Source organism: Ambystoma mexicanum, chromosome 8 (assembly GCF_040938575.1).
Source record: "Ambystoma mexicanum isolate Mex_15411 chromosome 8, UKY_AmexF1_1, whole genome shotgun sequence".
Classification (NCBI taxonomy): Eukaryota; Metazoa; Chordata; class Amphibia; order Caudata; family Ambystomatidae; genus Ambystoma; species Ambystoma mexicanum.
Window position 1 is genome coordinate 1,721,405,385 of NC_090929.1, and position 18,556 is coordinate 1,721,423,940.

The window sequence follows — 18,556 nt, forward strand, 5'->3', positions numbered from 1 at the left end:
GCAGATCAATAAAGCAGGGTAGTTGAGTGATTCAGGCTTTTTCTGGGAGCAGATCAATAATGGCAGGGTAGTTGAGGGATTCAGGTTCTGCCTGGGAGCAGATCAATAAAGCAGGGTAGTTGGATGCAGGCTGTGCCTGGGAGCAGATTAACAAAGGAAGAGTAGTTGAGAAAGTCAGGCTCTGTCTGGGAGCAGAACAATAAAGCTGGTTAGCTGAGGGATTCAGGAAATGCCTGGGAGCAGATAAATAAAGCAGGGTAGCTGGGGAATACTAGCTCTGCCTGGGAGCATATCAATAAAGCAGGGTAGATGAGGGATTCAGGCTCTGTCTGGGAGCAGAACAATAAAGGCAGGGTCGTTGAGGGATTCAGTCTCTTTCTGTGAGAAGATCAATAAAGCAGGGTACCTGATGGGTTCAGGCTCTTTCCGGGAGCAGATAAATAAAGGCAGGGTAGTTGAGGGATTCAGGCAATGCCTGGGAGCAGATCAAAAAAGGCAGGGTAGTTGTGAGATTCAGGCTCTGTCTGGGAGCAGATCAATAAAGGAAGGGTAGTTGAGGGATTCATGCTCTTTCTGTGAGCAGATCAATAATGCAGGGTACCTTGGGGGTTCAGGCCTTGTCTGGGAGCAGATCAATAAAGGAAGGGTAGTTGAGGGATTCAGGCTCTTTCTGTGAGCAGATCAATAAAGCAGGGTACCTGAGGGGTTCAGGCCTTGTCTGGGAGCAGATCAATAAAGGCAGGGTAGTTGAGGGATTCAAGTTCTGCCTGGGAGCAGATCAATAAAGGCACAGGTAGTTGAAGGATGCATGCCCTGTCTGGGAGCAGCTCAATAAAGGAAGGGTAGTTGAGGGATTCAGGCTCTTTCTGTGAGCAGATCAATAATGCAGGGTACCTTGGGGGTTCAGGCCTTGTCTGGGAGCAGATCAATAAAGGAAGGGTAGTTGAGGGATTCGGGCTCTTTCCGGGAGCAGATCAATAAAGCAGGGTAGCTGAGGAATACAGGCTCTGCCTCGGAGCAGATCAATATAGCAGGGTAGTTGAGGGATTCAGGCTCTGGCTGGGAGCAGAACAATAAAGGCACAGGTAGTTGAGGGATGCATTCCATGTCTGGGAGCAGATCAATAAAGGAAGGGTAGTTGAGGGATTCAGGCTCTTTCTGTGAGCAGATCAATAATGCAGGGTCCCTTGGGGGTTCAGGCCTTGTCTGGGAGCAGATCAATAAAGGAAGGGTAGTTGAGGGATTCAGGCTCTTTCCGGGAGCAGATCAATAAAGCAGGGTAGTTGAGGGATTCAGGCGCTGCCTGGTTGCAGATCAATAAAGACAGGGTAGTTAACGGATTCAGGCTCTGTCTGGGAGCAGATTTAAAGGCAGCGTAGTTGAGGGATTCAGGCTCTGTCTGGGAGAAGATCGATAAAAGCAGGGTAGTTGAGGGATTCAGGCTGTCTGGGAGCAGATATACAAATGCAGGGTAGTTGAGGGATTCAGGCAATGCCTGGGAGCAGATCAATAAAGGTAGGATAGTCGGGGGATTCAGGCTCTGTCTGGGAGCAGATCAATAAAGCAGGGTAGTTGAGTGATTCAGGCTTTTTCTGGGAGCAGATCAATAATGGCAGGGTAGTTGAGGGATTCAGGTTCTGCCTGGGAGCAGATCAATAAAGCAGGGTAGTTGGATGCAGGCTGTGCCTGGGAGCAGATTAACAAAGGAAGAGTAGTTGAGAAAGTCAGGCTCTGTCTGGGAGCAGAACAATAAAGCTGGTTAGCTGAGGGATTCAGGAAATGCCTGGGAGCAGATAAATAAAGCAGGGTAGCTGGGGAATACTAGCTCTGCCTGGGAGCATATCAATAAAGCAGGGTAGATGAGGGATTCAGGCTCTGTCTGGGAGCAGAACAATAAAGGCAGGGTCGTTGAGGGATTCAGTCTCTTTCTGTGAGAAGATCAATAAAGCAGGGTACCTGATGGGTTCAGGCTCTTTCCGGGAGCAGATAAATAAAGGCAGGGTAGTTGAGGGATTCAGGCAATGCCTGGGAGCAGATCAAAAAAGGCAGGGTAGTTGTGAGATTCAGGCTCTGTCTGGGAGCAGATACATAAAGCAGGGTAGTTGATGAGTTCAGGCTCTTTCTGGGAGCAGATCAATAACGGCAGGGTAGTTGAGGGATTCAGGCTCTTCCTGGGAGCAGATCAATAAAGCAGGGTAGTTGAGGGATTCAGGCTCTGCCTGGGAGCAGATTAACAAAAGAAGAGTAGTTGAGAAATTCAGGCTCGGTCTGGGAGCAGAACAATAAAGCTGGGTAGCTGAGGGATTCAGGCAATGCCTGGGAGCAGATCAATAAAGGCAGGGTAGTTGAGGAATACAGGCTGTCTGGGAGCAGATCAATAAAAGCAGGGTAGTTGAGGGATTCAGGCTGTCTGGGAGCAGATCAATAAAGGAAGGTAGTTGATTGATTCAGGCTTTTTCTGAGAGCAGATCAATAATGGCAGGGTAGTTGAGAAATTCAGGCTCTGTCTTGGAGCAGAACAATAAAGCTGGGTAGTTCTGGGATTCAGGCTCTTTCCGGGAGCAGATCAATAAAGCAGGGTAGTTGAGGGATTCAGGCTCTGCCTGGGAGCAGATCAATAAAGCAGGGTAGTTGAGGGATTCAGGTTGCAGATCAATAAAGAGAGGGTAGTTGAGGGATTCAGGCTCTGTCTGGGTCAGATTTAAAGGCGGGGTAGTTGAGGGATGCAGGCTCTGTCTTGGAGCACATCAATAAAAGCAGGGTAGTTGAGGGATTCAGGCTGTCTGGGAGCAGATCAATAAAAGCAGGGTAGTTGAGGGATTCAGGCTGTCTGGGAGCAGATCAATAAAGGAAGGTAGTTGAGTGATTCAGGCTTTTTCTGGGAGCAGATCAATAATGGCAGGGTAGTTGAGAAATTCAGGCTCTTTCTGGGAGCAGAACAATAAAGCTGGGTAGCTAAGGGATTCAGGCTCTGCCTGGGAGCAGATCAATAAAGCAGGGTAGTTGAGGTATTCAGGCCTTGTCTGGGAGGAGATCAATAAAGGAAGGGTAGTTGTGGGATTCAGGCTCTTTCCGGGAGAAGATCAATAAAGCAGGGTAGTTGAGGGATTCAGGCTCTGCCTGGGAGCAGATCAATAAGGCAGGGTAGTTGAGGGATTAGAGCTCTGTCTGGGAGGACAATAAAGCAGGTAGTTGAGGAATTCAGGCTCTGTCTGGGAGATCATTAAAGGCAGAGTAGTTGTGGGATTCAGGCTCTGTCTGGGAGATCATTAAAGGCAGGGTAGTTGAGGGATTCAGGCTCTGTCTGAGAGCAGATTTAAAGGCCGGGAGTGTTGAGGGATTCAGGCCCTGTCTGGGAGATCATTAAAGGCGGGGTAGTTGAGGGATGGATTCAGGCTCTTTCTGGGAGCAGATCAATAAAGGCATGGTAGTTGAGGGATTAGAGCTCTCTCTGGGAGGACAATAAAGCAGGTAGTTGAGGGATTCAGGCTCTGTCTGGGAGATCAGTAAAGGCAGGGTAGTTGAGGGATTCAGGCTCTGTCTGTGAGCAGATTTAAAGGCAGGGTAGTTGAGGGATTCAGGCCCTGTCTGGGAGATCATTAAAGGTGGGGTAGTTGAGGGATGGATTCAGGCTCTGTCTGGGAGCAGATCAATAAAGCCAGGGTAGTTGAGGGATTAGAGCTCTCTCTCGGAGGACAATAAAGCAGGTAGTTGAGGGATTCAGGCTCTGTCTGGGAGATCATTAAAGGCAGAGTAGTTGATGGATTCAGGCTCTGTCTGGGAGCAGATTTAAAGGCAGGGTAGTTGAGGGATTCAGGTTCTGCCTGGGAGCAGATCAATAAATCAGGGTAGTTGAGGATTCAGACTGTGCCTCGGAGAATATTAACAAAGGAAGAGTAGTTGAGAAATTCAGGCTCTGTCTGGGAGCAGAACAATAAAGCAGGGTAGCTGAGGGATTCAGGCAATGCCTGGTAGCAGATCAAGAAAGGCAGGGTAGTTGAGGGATTCAGGCTCTGTCTGGGAGCAGATCAATGAAGCAGGGTAGCTGAGGAATACAAGCTCTGCCTGGGAACAGATCAATAAAGCAGGGTAGTTGAGGGATTCAGGCTCTGGCTGGGAGCAGATCAATAAAGGCACAGGTAGTTGAGGGATGCATGCCCTGTCTGGGAGCAGATCAATAAAGGAAGGGTAGTTGAGGGATTCAGGCTCTTTCTGTGAGCAGATCAATAATGCAGGGTACCTTGGGGGTTCAGGCCTTGTCTGGGAGCAGATCAATAAAGGAAGGGTAGTTGAGGGATTCAGGCTCTTTCCGGGAGCAGATCAATAAAGCAGGGTAGTTGAGGGATTCAGGCTCTGCCTGGTTGCAGATCAATAAAGAAAGGGTAGTTAAAGGATTCAGGCTCTGTCTGGGAGCAGATTTAAAGGCAGGGTAGTTGAGGGATTCAGGCTCTGTCTGGGAGCAGATCAATAAAAGCAGGGTAGTTGAGGGATTCAGGCTGTCTGGGAGCAGATAAACAAATGCAGGGTAGTTGAGGGATTCAGGCAATGCCTGGGAGCATATCAATAAAGGTAGGATAGTCGGGGGATTCAGGCTCTGTCTGGGAGCAGATCAATAAAGCAGGGTAGTTGAGTGATTCAGGCTTTTTCTGGGAGCAGATCAATAATGCAGGGTACCTTGGGGGTTCAGGCCTTGTCTGGCAGCAGATCAATAAAGGAAGGGTAGTTGAGGGATTCAGGCTCTTTCTGTGAGCAGATCAATAATGCAGGGTACCTTGGGGGTTCAGGCCTTGTCTGGGAGCAGATCAATAAAGGAAGGGTAGTTGAGGGATTCAGGCTCTTTCTGTGAGCAGATCAATAAAGCAGGGTACCTGAGGGCTTCAGGCCTTGTCTGGGAGCAGATCAATAAAGGCAGGGTAGTTGAGGGATTCAAGTTCTGCCTGGGAGCAGATCAATAAAGGCACAGGTAGTTGAAGGATGCATGCCCTGTCTGGGAGCAGATCAATAAAGGAAGGGTAGTTGAGGGATTCAGGCTCTTTCTATGAGCAGATCAATAATGCAGGGTACCTTGGGGGTTCAGGCCTTGTCTGGGAGCAGATCAATAAAGGAAGGGTAGTTGAGGGATTCGGGCTCTTTCCGGGAGCAGATCAATAAAGCAGGGTAGCTGAGGAATACAGGCTCTGCCTCGGAGCAGATCAATATAGCAGGGTAGTTGAGGGATTCAGGCTCTGGCTGGGAGCAGAACAATAAAGGCACAGGTAGTTGAGGGATGCATTCCATGTCTGGGAGCAGATCAATAAAGGAAGGGTAGTTGAGGGATTCAGGCTCTTTCTGTGAGCAGATCAATAATGCAGGGTCCCTTGGGGGTTCAGGCCTTGTCTGGGAGCAGATCAATAAAGGAAGGGTAGTTGAGGGATTCAGGCTCTTTCCGGGAGCAGATCAATAAAGCAGGGTAGTTGAGGGATTCAGGCTCTGCCTGGGAGCAGATCAATAAAGCAGGGTAGTTGAGGTATTCAGGCCTTGTCTGGGAGGAGATCAATAAAGGAAGGGTAGTTGTGGGATTCAGGCTCTTTCCGGGAGAAGATCAATAAAGCAGGGTAGTTGAGGGATTCAGGCTCTGCCTGGGAGCAGATCAATAAGGCAGGGTAGTTGAGGGATTAGAGCTCTGTCTGGGAGGACAATAAAGCAGGTAGTTGAGGAATTCAGGCTCTGTCTGGGAGATCATTAAAGGCAGAGTAGTTGTGGGATTCAGGCTCTGTCTGGGAGATCATTAAAGGCAGGGTAGTTGAGGGATTCAGGCTCTGTCTGAGAGCAGATTTAAAGGCCGGGAGTGTTGAGGGATTCAGGCCCTGTCTGGGAGATCATTAAAGGCGGGGTAGTTGAGGGATGGATTCAGGCTCTTTCTGGGAGCAGATCAATAAAGGCATGGTAGTTGAGGGATTAGAGCTCTCTCTGGGAGGACAATAAAGCAGGTAGTTGAGGGATTCAGGCTCTGTCTGGGAGATCAGTAAAGGCAGGGTAGTTGAGGGATTCAGGCTCTGTCTGTGAGCAGATTTAAAGGCAGGGTATTTGAGGGATTCAGGCCCTGTCTGGGAGATCATTAAAGGTGGGGTAGTTGAGGGATGGATTCAGGCTCTGTCTGGGAGCAGATCAATAAAGCCAGGGTAGTTGAGGGATTAGAGCTCTCTCTGGGAGGACAATAAAGCAGGTAGTTGAGGGATTCAGGCTCTGTCTGGGAGATCATTAAAGGCAGAGTAGTTGATGGATTCAGGCTCTGTCTGGGAGCAGATTTAAAGGCAGGGTAGTTGAGGGATTCAGGTTCTGCCTGGGAGCAGATCAATAAATCAGGGTAGTTGAGGATTCAGACTGTGCCTCGGAGAATATTAACAAAGGAAGAGTAGTTGAGAAATTCAGGCTCTGTCTGGGAGCAGAACAATAAAGCAGGGTAGCTGAGGGATTCAGGCAATGCCTGGTAGCAGATCAAGAAAGGCAGGGTAGTTGAGGGATTCAGGCTCTGTCTGGGAGCAGATCAATAAAGCAGGGTAGTTGAGGGATTCAGGCTCTGCCTGGTTGCAGATCAATAAAGACAGGGTAGTTAAAGGATTCAGGCTCTGTCTGGGAGCAGATTTAAAGGCAGCGTAGTTGAGGGATTCAGGCTCTGTCTGGGAGAAGATCGATAAAAGCAGGGTAGTTGAGGGATTCAGGCTGTCTGGGAGCAGATATACAAATGCAGGGTAGTTGAGGGATTCAGGCAATGCCTGGGAGCAGATCAATAAAGGTAGGATAGTCGGGGGATTCAGGCTCTGTCTGGGAGCAGATCAATAAAGCAGGGTAGTTGAGTGATTCAGGCTTTTTCTGGGAGCAGATCAATAATGGCAGGGTAGTTGAGGGATTCAGGTTCTGCCTGGGAGCAGATCAATAAAGCAGGGTAGTTGGATGCAGGCTGTGCCTGGGAGCAGATTAACAAAGGAAGAGTAGTTGAGAAAGTCAGGCTCTGTCTGGGAGCAGAACAATAAAGCTGGTTAGCTGAGGGATTCAGGAAATGCCTGGGAGCAGATCAATAAAGCAGGGTAGCTGGGGAATACTAGCTCTGCCTGGGAGCATATCAATAAAGCAGGGTAGATGAGGGATTCAGGCTCTGTCTGGGAGCAGAACAATAAAGGCAGGGTCGTTGAGGGATTCAGTCTCTTTCTGTGAGAAGATCAATAAAGCAGGGTACCTGATGGGTTCAGGCTCTTTCCGGGAGCAGATAAATAAAGACAGGGTAGTTGAGGGATTCAGGCAATGCCTGGGAGCAGATCAAAAAAGGCAGGGTAGTTGTGAGATTCAGGCTCTGTCTGGGAGCAGATACATAAAGCAGGGTAGTTGATGAGTTCAGGCTCTTTCTGGGAGCAGAACAATAAAGCTGGGTAGCTGAGGGATTCAGGCAATGCCTGGGAGCAGATCAATAAAGGCAGGGTAGTTGAGGAATACAGGCTGTCTGGGAGCAGATCAATAAAAGCAGGGTAGTTGAGGGATTCAGGCTGTCTGGGAGCAGATCAATAAAGGAAGGTAGTTGATTGATTCAGGCTTTTTCTGAGAGCAGATCAATAATGGCAGGGTAGTTGAGAAATTCAGGCTCTGTCTTGGAGCAGAACAATAAAGCTGGGTAGTTCTGGGATTCAGGCTCTTTCCGGGAGCAGATCAATAAAGCAGGGTAGTTGAGGGATTCAGGCTCTGCCTGGGAGCAGATCAATAAAGCAGGGTAGTTGAGGGATTCAGGTTGCAGATCAATAAAGAGAGGGTAGTTGAGGGATTCAGGCTCTGTCTGGGTCAGATTTAAAGGCAGGGTAGTTGAGGGATGCAGGCTCTGTCTTGGAGCACATCAATAAAAGCAGGGTAGTTGAGGGATTCAGGCTGTCTGGGAGCAGATCAATAAAAGCAGGGTAGTTGAGGGATTCAGGCTGTCTGGGAGCAGATCAATAAAGGAAGGTAGTTGAGTGATTCAGGCTTTTTCTGGGAGCAGATCAATAATGACAGGGTAGTTGAGAAATTCAGGCTCTGTCTGGGAGCAGAACAATAAAGCTGGGTAGCTAAGGGATTCAGGCTCTGCCTGGGAGCAGATCAATAAAGCAGGGTAGTTGAGGTATTCAGGCCTTGTCTGGGAGGAGATCAATAAAGGAAGGGTAGTTGTGGGATTCAGGCTCTTTCCGGGAGAAGATCAATAAAGCAGGGTAGTTGAGGGATTCAGGCTCTGCCTGGGAGCAGATCAATAAGGCAGGGTAGTTGAGGGATTAGAGCTCTGTCTGGGAGGACAATAAAGCAGGTAGTTGAGGAATTCAGGCTCTGTCTGGGAGATCATTAAAGGCAGAGTAGTTGTGGGATTCAGGCTCTGTCTGGGAGATCATTAAAGGCAGGGTAGTTGAGGGATTCAGGCTCTGTCTGAGAGCAGATTTAAAGGCCGGGAGTGTTGAGGGATTCAGGCCCTGTCTGGGAGATCATTAAAGGCGGGGTAGTTGAGGGATGGATTCAGGCTCTTTCTGGGAGCAGATCAATAAAGGCATGGTAGTTGAGGGATTAGAGCTCTCTCTGGGAGGACAATAAAGCAGGTAGTTGAGGGATTCAGGCTCTGTCTGGGAGATCAGTAAAGGCAGGGTAGTTGAGGGATTCAGGCTCTGTCTGTGAGCAGATTTAAAGGCAGGGTAGTTGAGGGATTCAGGCCCTGTCTGGGAGATCATTAAAGGTGGGGTAGTTGAGGGATGGATTCAGGCTCTGTCTGGGAGCAGATCAATAAAGCCAGGGTAGTTGAGGGATTAGAGCTCTCTCTGGGAGGACAATAAAGCAGGTAGTTGAGGGATTCAGGCTCTGTCTGGGAGATCATTAAAGGCAGAGTAGTTGATGGATTCAGGCTCTGTCTGGGAGCAGATTTAAAGGCAGGGTAGTTGAGGGATTCAGGTTCTGCCTGGGAGCAGATCAATAAATCAGGGTAGTTGAGGATTCAGACTGTGCCTCGGAGAATATTAACAAAGGAAGAGTAGTTGAGAAATTCAGGCTCTGTCTGGGAGCAGAACAATAAAGCAGGGTAGCTGAGGGATTCAGGCAATGCCTGGTAGCAGATCAAGAAAGGCAGGGTAGTTGAGGGATTCAGGCTCTGTCTGGGAGCAGATCAATGAAGCAGGGTAGCTGAGGAATACAAGCTCTGCCTGGGAACAGATCAATAAAGCAGGGTAGTTGAGGGATTCAGGCTCTGGCTGGGAGCAGATCAATAAAGGCACAGGTAGTTGAGGGATGCATGCCCTGTCTGGGAGCAGATCAATAAAGGAAGGGTAGTTGAGGGATTCAGGCTCTTTCTGTGAGCAGATCAATAATGCAGGGTACCTTGGGGGTTCAGGCCTTGTCTGGGAGCAGATCAATAAAGGAAGGGTAGTTGAGGGATTCAGGCTCTTTCCGGGAGCAGATCAATAAAGCAGGGTAGTTGAGGGATTCAGGCTCTGCCTGGTTGCAGATCAATAAAGAAAGGGTAGTTAAAGGATTCAGGCTCTGTCTGGGAGCAGATTTAAAGGCAGGGTAGTTGAGGGATTCAGGCTCTGTCTGGGAGCAGATCAATAAAAGCAGGGTAGTTGAGGGATTCAGGCTGTCTGGGAGCAGATAAACAAATGCAGGGTAGTTGAGGGATTCAGGCAATGCCTGGGAGCATATCAATAAAGGTAGGATAGTCGGGGGATTCAGGCTCTGTCTGGGAGCAGATCAATAAAGCAGGGTAGTTGAGTGATTCAGGCTTTTTCTGGGAGCAGATCAATAATGCAGGGTACCTTGGGGGTTCAGGCCTTGTCTGGCAGCAGATCAATAAAGGAAGGGTAGTTGAGGGATTCAGGCTCTTTCTGTGAGCAGATCAATAATGCAGGGTACCTTGGGGGTTCAGGCCTTGTCTGGGAGCAGATCAATAAAGGAAGGGTAGTTGAGGGATTCAGGCTCTTTCTGTGAGCAGATCAATAAAGCAGGGTACCTGAGGGCTTCAGGCCTTGTCTGGGAGCAGATCAATAAAGGCAGGGTAGTTGAGGGATTCAAGTTCTGCCTGGGAGCAGATCAATAAAGGCACAGGTAGTTGAAGGATGCATGCCCTGTCTGGGAGCAGATCAATAAAGGAAGGGTAGTTGAGGGATTCGGGCTCTTTCCGGGAGCAGATCAATAAAGCAGGGTAGCTGAGGAATACAGGCTCTGCCTCGGAGCAGATCAATATAGCAGGGTAGTTGAGGGATTCAGGCTCTGGCTGGGAGCAGAACAATAAAGGCACAGGTAGTTGAGGGATGCATTCCATGTCTGGGAGCAGATCAATAAAGGAAGGGTAGTTGAGGGATTCAGGCTCTTTCTGTGAGCAGATCAATAATGCAGGGTCCCTTGGGGGTTCAGGCCTTGTCTGGGAGCAGATCAATAAAGGAAGGGTAGTTGAGGGATTCAGGCTCTTTCCGGGAGCAGATCAATAAAGCAGGGTAGTTGAGGGATTCAGGCTCTGCCTGGGAGCAGATCAATAAAGCAGGGTAGTTGAGGTATTCAGGCCTTGTCTGGGAGGAGATCAATAAAGGAAGGGTAGTTGTGGGATTCAGGCTCTTTCCGGGAGAAGATCAATAAAGCAGGGTAGTTGAGGGATTCAGGCTCTGCCTGGGAGCAGATCAATAAGGCAGGGTAGTTGAGGGATTAGAGCTCTGTCTGGGAGGACAATAAAGCAGGTAGTTGAGGAATTCAGGCTCTGTCTGGGAGATCATTAAAGGCAGAGTAGTTGTGGGATTCAGGCTCTGTCTGGGAGATCATTAAAGGCAGGGTAGTTGAGGGATTCAGGCTCTGTCTGAGAGCAGATTTAAAGGCCGGGAGTGTTGAGGGATTCAGGCCCTGTCTGGGAGATCATTAAAGGCGGGGTAGTTGAGGGATGGATTCAGGCTCTTTCTGGGAGCAGATCAATAAAGGCATGGTAGTTGAGGGATTAGAGCTCTCTCTGGGAGGACAATAAAGCAGGTAGTTGAGGGATTCAGGCTCTGTCTGGGAGATCAGTAAAGGCAGGGTAGTTGAGGGATTCAGGCTCTGTCTGTGAGCAGATTTAAAGGCAGGGTATTTGAGGGATTCAGGCCCTGTCTGGGAGATCATTAAAGGTGGGGTAGTTGAGGGATGGATTCAGGCTCTGTCTGGGAGCAGATCAATAAAGCCAGGGTAGTTGAGGGATTAGAGCTCTCTCTGGGAGGACAATAAAGCAGGTAGTTGAGGGATTCAGGCTCTGTCTGGGAGATCATTAAAGGCAGAGTAGTTGATGGATTCAGGCTCTGTCTGGGAGCAGATTTAAAGGCAGGGTAGTTGAGGGATTCAGGTTCTGCCTGGGAGCAGATCAATAAATCAGGGTAGTTGAGGATTCAGACTGTGCCTCGGAGAATATTAACAAAGGAAGAGTAGTTGAGAAATTCAGGCTCTGTCTGGGAGCAGAACAATAAAGCAGGGTAGCTGAGGGATTCAGGCAATGCCTGGTAGCAGATCAAGAAAGGCAGGGTAGTTGAGGGATTCAGGCTCTGTCTGGGAGCAGATCAATAAAGCAGGGTAGTTGAGGGATTCAGGCTCTGCCTGGTTGCAGATCAATAAAGACAGGGTAGTTAAAGGATTCAGGCTCTGTCTGGGAGCAGATTTAAAGGCAGCGTAGTTGAGGGATTCAGGCTCTGTCTGGGAGAAGATCGATAAAAGCAGGGTAGTTGAGGGATTCAGGCTGTCTGGGAGCAGATATACAAATGCAGGGTAGTTGAGGGATTCAGGCAATGCCTGGGAGCAGATCAATAAAGGTAGGATAGTCGGGGGATTCAGGCTCTGTCTGGGAGCAGATCAATAAAGCAGGGTAGTTGAGTGATTCAGGCTTTTTCTGGGAGCAGATCAATAATGGCAGGGTAGTTGAGGGATTCAGGTTCTGCCTGGGAGCAGATCAATAAAGCAGGGTAGTTGGATGCAGGCTGTGCCTGGGAGCAGATTAACAAAGGAAGAGTAGTTGAGAAAGTCAGGCTCTGTCTGGGAGCAGAACAATAAAGCTGGTTAGCTGAGGGATTCAGGAAATGCCTGGGAGCAGATCAATAAAGCAGGGTAGCTGGGGAATACTAGCTCTGCCTGGGAGCATATCAATAAAGCAGGGTAGATGAGGGATTCAGGCTCTGTCTGGGAGCAGAACAATAAAGGCAGGGTCGTTGAGGGATTCAGTCTCTTTCTGTGAGAAGATCAATAAAGCAGGGTACCTGATGGGTTCAGGCTCTTTCCGGGAGCAGATAAATAAAGGCAGGGTAGTTGAGGGATTCAGGCAATGCCTGGGAGCAGATCAAAAAAGGCAGGGTAGTTGTGAGATTCAGGCTCTGTCTGGGAGCAGATACATAAAGCAGGGTAGTTGATGAGTTCAGGCTCTTTCTGGGAGCAGATCAATAATGGCAGGGTAGTTGAGGGATTCAGGCTCTTCCTGGGAGCAGATCAATAAAGCAGGGTAGTTGAGGGATTCAGGCTCTGCCTGGGAGCAGATTAACAAAGGAAGAGTAGTTGAGAAATTCAGGCTCGGTCTGGGAGCAGAACAATAAAGCTGGGTAGCTGAGGGATTCAGGCAATGCCTGGGAGCAGATCAATAAAGGCAGGGTAGTTGAGGAATACAGGCTGTCTGGGAGCAGATCAATAAAAGCAGGGTAGTTGAGGGATTCAGGCTGTCTGGGAGCAGATCAATAAAGGAAGGTAGTTGATTGATTCAGGCTTTTTCTGAGAGCAGATCAATAATGGCAGGGTAGTTGAGAAATTCAGGCTCTGTCTTGGAGCAGAACAATAAAGCTGGGTAGTTCTGGGATTCAGGCTCTTTCCGGGAGCAGATCAATAAAGCAGGGTAGTTGAGGGATTCAGGCTCTGCCTGGGAGCAGATCAATAAAGCAGGGTAGTTGAGGGATTCAGGTTGCAGATCAATAAAGAGAGGGTAGTTGAGGGATTCAGGCTCTGTCTGGGTCAGATTTAAAGGCAGGGTAGTTGAGGGATGCAGGCTCTGTCTTGGAGCACATCAATAAAAGCAGGGTAGTTGAGGGATTCAGGCTGTCTGGGAGCAGATCAATAAAAGCAGGGTAGTTGAGGGATTCAGGCTGTCTGGGAGCAGATCAATAAAGGAAGGTAGTTGAGTGATTCAGGCTTTTTCTGGGAGCAGATCAATAATGGCAGGGTAGTTGAGAAATTCAGGCTCTGTCTGGGAGCAGAACAATAAAGCTGGGTAGCTAAGGGATTCAGGCTCTGCCTGGGAGCAGATCAATAAAGCAGGGTAGTTGAGGTATTCAGGCCTTGTCTGGGAGGAGATCAATAAAGGAAGGGTAGTTGTGGGATTCAGGCTCTTTCCGGGAGAAGATCAATAAAGCAGGGTAGTTGAGGGATTCAGGCTCTGCCTGGGAGCAGATCAATAAGGCAGGGTAGTTGAGGGATTAGAGCTCTGTCTGGGAGGACAATAAAGCAGGTAGTTGAGGAATTCAGGCTCTGTCTGGGAGATCATTAAAGGCAGAGTAGTTGTGGGATTCAGGCTCTGTCTGGGAGATCATTAAAGGCAGGGTAGTTGAGGGATTCAGGCTCTGTCTGAGAGCAGATTTAAAGGCCGGGAGTGTTGAGGGATTCAGGCCCTGTCTGGGAGATCATTAAAGGCGGGGTAGTTGAGGGATGGATTCAGGCTCTTTCTGGGAGCAGATCAATAAAGGCATGGTAGTTGAGGGATTAGAGCTCTCTCTGGGAGGACAATAAAGCAGGTAGTTGAGGGATTCAGGCTCTGTCTGGGAGATCAGTAAAGGCAGGGTAGTTGAGGGATTCAGGCTCTGTCTGTGAGCAGATTTAAAGGCAGGGTAGTTGAGGGATTCAGGCCCTGTCTGGGAGATCATTAAAGGTGGGGTAGTTGAGGGATGGATTCAGGCTCTGTCTGGGAGCAGATCAATAAAGCCAGGGTAGTTGAGGGATTAGAGCTCTCTCTGGGAGGACAATAAAGCAGGTAGTTGAGGGATTCAGGCTCTGTCTGGGAGATCATTAAAGGCAGAGTAGTTGATGGATTCAGGCTCTGTCTGGGAGCAGATTTAAAGGCAGGGTAGTTGAGGGATTCAGGTTCTGCCTGGGAGCAGATCAATAAATCAGGGTAGTTGAGGATTCAGACTGTGCCTCGGAGAATATTAACAAAGGAAGAGTAGTTGAGAAATTCAGGCTCTGTCTGGGAGCAGAACAATAAAGCAGGGTAGCTGAGGGATTCAGGCAATGCCTGGTAGCAGATCAAGAAAGGCAGGGTAGTTGAGGGATTCAGGCTCTGTCTGGGAGCAGATCAATGAAGCAGGGTAGCTGAGGAATACAAGCTCTGCCTGGGAACAGATCAATAAAGCAGGGTAGTTGAGGGATTCAGGCTCTGGCTGGGAGCAGATCAATAAAGGCACAGGTAGTTGAGGGATGCATGCCCTGTCTGGGAGCAGATCAATAAAGGAAGGGTAGTTGAGGGATTCAGGCTCTTTCTGTGAGCAGATCAATAATGCAGGGTACCTTGGGGGTTCAGGCCTTGTCTGGGAGCAGATCAATAAAGGAAGGGTAGTTGAGGGATTCAGGCTCTTTCCGGGAGCAGATCAATAAAGCAGGGTAGTTGAGGGATTCAGCCTCTGCCTGGTTGCAGATCAATAAAGAAAGGGTAGTTAAAGGATTCAGGCTCTGTCTGGGAGCAGATTTAAAGGCAGGGTAGTTGAGGGATTCAGGCTCTGTCTGGGAGCAGATCAATAAAAGCAGGGTAGTTGAGGGATTCAGGCTGTCTGGGAGCAGATAAACAAATGCAGGGTAGTTGAGGGATTCAGGCAATGCCTGGGAGCATATCAATAAAGGTAGGATAGTCGGGGGATTCAGGCTCTGTCTGGGAGCAGATCAATAAAGCAGAGTAGTTGAGTGATTCAGGCTTTTTCTGGGAGCAGATCAATAATGCAGGGTTCCTTGGGGGTTCAGGCCTTGTCTGGCAGCAGATCAATAAAGGAAGGGTAGTTGAGGGATTCAGGCTCTTTCTGTGAGCAGATCAATAATGCAGGGTACCTTGGGGGTTCAGGCCTTGTCTGGGAGCAGATCAATAAAGGAAGGGTAGTTGAGGGATTCAAGCTCTTTCTGTGAGCAGATCAATAAAGCAGGGTACCTGAGGGCTTCAGGCCTTGTCTGGGAGCAGATCAATAAAGGCAGGGTAGTTGAGGGATTCAAGTTCTGCCTGGGAGCAGATCAATAAAGGCACAGGTAGTTGAAGGATGCATGCCCTGTCTGGGAGCAGATCAATAAAGGAAGGGTAGTTGAGGGATTCAGGCTCTTTCTGTGAGCAGATCAATAATGCAGGGTACCTTGGGGGTTCAGGCCTTGTCTGGGAGCAGATCAATAAAGGAAGGGTAGTTGAGGGATTCGGGCTCTTTCCGGGAGCAGATCAATAAAGCAGGGTAGCTGAGGAATACAGGCTCTGCCTCGGAGCAGATCAATATAGCAGGGTAGTTGAGGGATTCAGGCTCTGGCTGGGAGCAGAACAATAAAGGCACAGGTAGTTGAGGGATGCATTCCATGTCTGGGAGCAGATCAATAAAGGAAGGGTAGTTGAGGGATTCAGGCTCTTTCTGTGAGCAGATCAATAATGCAGGGTCCCTTGGGGGTTCAGGCCTTGTCTGGGAGCAGATCAATAAAGGAAGGGTAGTTGAGGGATTCAGGCTCTTTCCGGGAGCAGATCAATAAAGCAGGGTAGTTGAGGGATTCAGGCTCTGCCTGGGAGCAGATCAATAAAGCAGGGTAGTTGAGGTATTCAGGCCTTGTCTGGGAGGAGATCAATAAAGGAAGGGTAGTTGTGGGATTCAGGCTCTTTCCGGGAGAAGATCAATAAAGCAGGGTAGTTGAGGGATTCAGGCTCTGCCTGGGAGCAGATCAATAAGGCAGGGTAGTTGAGGGATTAGAGCTCTGTCTGGGAGGACAATAAAGCAGGTAGTTGAGGAATTCAGGCTCTGTCTGGGAGATCATTAAAGGCAGAGTAGTTGTGGGATTCAGGCTCTGTCTGGGAGATCATTAAAGGCAGGGTAGTTGAGGGATTCAGGCTCTGTCTGAGAGCAGATTTAAAGGCCGGGAGTGTTGAGGGATTCAGGCCCTGTCTGGGAGATCATTAAAGGCGGGGTAGTTGAGGGATGGATTCAGGCTCTTTCTGGGAGCAGATCAATAAAGGCATGGTAGTTGAGGGATTAGAGCTCTCTCTGGGAGGACAATAAAGCAGGTAGTTGAGGGATTCAGGCTCTGTCTGGGAGATCAGTAAAGGCAGGGTAGTTGAGGGATTCAGGCTCTGTCTGTGAGCAGATTTAAAGGCAGGGTATTTGAGGGATTCAGGCCCTGTCTGGGAGATCATTAAAGGTGGGGTAGTTGAGGGATGGATTCAGGCTCTGTCTGGGAGCAGATCAATAAAGCCAGGGTAGTTGAGGGATTAGAGCTCTCTCTGGGAGGACAATAAAGCAGGTAGTTGAGGGATTCAGGCTCTGTCTGGGAGATCATTAAAGGCAGAGTAGTTGATGGATTCAGGCTCTGTCTGGGAGCAGATTTAAAGGCAGGGTAGTTGAGGGATTCAGGTTCTGCCTGGGAGCAGATCAATAAATCAGGGTAGTTGAGGATTCAGACTGTGCCTCGGAGAATATTAACAAAGGAAGAGTAGTTGAGAAATTCAGGCTCTGTCTGGGAGCAGAACAATAAAGCAGGGTAGCTGAGGGATTCAGGCAATGCCTGGTAGCAGATCAAGAAAGGCAGGGTAGTTGAGGGATTCAGGCTCTGTCTGGGAGCAGATCAATAAAGCAGGGTAGCTGAGGAATACAAGCTCTGCCTGGGAACAGATCAATAAAGCAGGGTAGTTGAGGGATTCAGGCTCTGGCTGGGAGCAGATCAATAAAGGCACAGGTAGTTGAGGGATGCATGCCCTGTCTGGGAGCAGATCAATAAAGGAAGGGTAGTTGAGGGATTCAGGCTCTTTCTGTGAGCAGATCAATAATGCAGGGTACCTTGGGGGTTCAGGCCTTGTCTGGGAGCAGATCAATAAAGGAAGGGTAGTTGAGGGATTCAGGCTCTTTCCGGGAGCAGATCAATAAAGCAGGGTAGTTGAGGGATTCAGGCTCTGCCTGGTTGCAGATCAATAAAGAAAGGGTAGTTAAAGGATTCAGGCTCTGTCTGGGAGCAGATTTAAAGGCAGGGTAGTTGAGGGATTCAGGCTCTGTCTGGGAGCAGATCAATAAAAGCAGGGTAGTTGAGGGATTCAGGCTGTCTGGGAGCAGATAAACAAATGCAGGGTAGTTGAGGGATTCAGGCAATGCCTGGGAGCATATCAATAAAGGTAGGATAGTCGGGGGATTCAGGCTCTGTCTGGGAGCAGATCAATAAAGCAGGGTAGTTGAGTGATTCAGGCTTTTTCTGGGAGCAGATCAATAATGCAGGGTACCTTGGGGGTTCAGGCCTTGTCTGGCAGCAGATCAATAAAGGAAGGGTAGTTGAGGGATTCAGGCTCTTTCTGTGAGCAGATCAATAATGCAGGGTACCTTGGGGGTTCAGGCCTTGTCTGGGAGCAGATCAATAAAGGAAGGGTAGTTGAGGGATTCAGGCTCTTTCTGTGAGCAGATCAATAAAGCAGGGTACCTGAGGGCTTCAGGCCTTGTCTGGGAGCAGATCAATAAAGGCAGGGTAGTTGAGGGATTCAAGTTCTGCCTGGGAGCAGATCAATAAAGGCACAGGTAGTTGAAGGATGCATGCCCTGTCTGGGAGCAGATCAATAAAGGAAGGGTAGTTGAGGGATTCAGGCTCTTTCTGTGAGCAGATCAATAATGCAGGGTACCTTGGGGGTTCAGGCCTTGTCTGGGAGCAGATCAATAAAGGAAGGGTAGTTGAGGGATTCGGGCTCTTTCCGGGAGCAGATCAATAAAGCAGGGTAGCTGAGGAATACAGGCTCTGCCTCGGAGCAGATCAATATAGCAGGGTAGTTGAGGGATTCAGGCTCTGGCTGGGAGCAGAACAATAAAGGCACAGGTAGTTGAGGGATGCATTCCATATCTGGGAGCAGATCAATAAAGGAAGGGTAGTTGAGGGATTCAGGCTCTTTCTGTGAGCAGATCAATAATGCAGGGTACCTTGGGGGTTCAGGCCTTGTCTGGGAGCAGATCAATAAAGGAAGGGTAGTTGAGGGATTCAGGCTCTTTCCGGGAGCAGATCAATAAAGCAGGGTAGTTGAGGGATTCAGGCTCTGCCTGGTTGCAGATCAATAAAGACAGGGTAGTTAAAGGATTCAGGCTCTGTCTGGGAGCAGATTTAAAGGCAGCGTAGTTGAGGGATTCAGGCTCTGTCTGGGAGCAGATCGATAAAAGCAGGGTAGTTGAGGGATTCAGGCTGTCTGGGAGCAGATATACAAATGCAGGGTAGTCGAGGGATTCAGGCAATGCCTGGGAGCAGATCAATAAAGGTAGGATAGTCGGGGGATTCAGGCTCTGTCTGGGAGCAGATCAATAAAGCAGGGTAGTTGAGTGATTCAGGCTTTTTCTGGGAGCAGATCAATAAT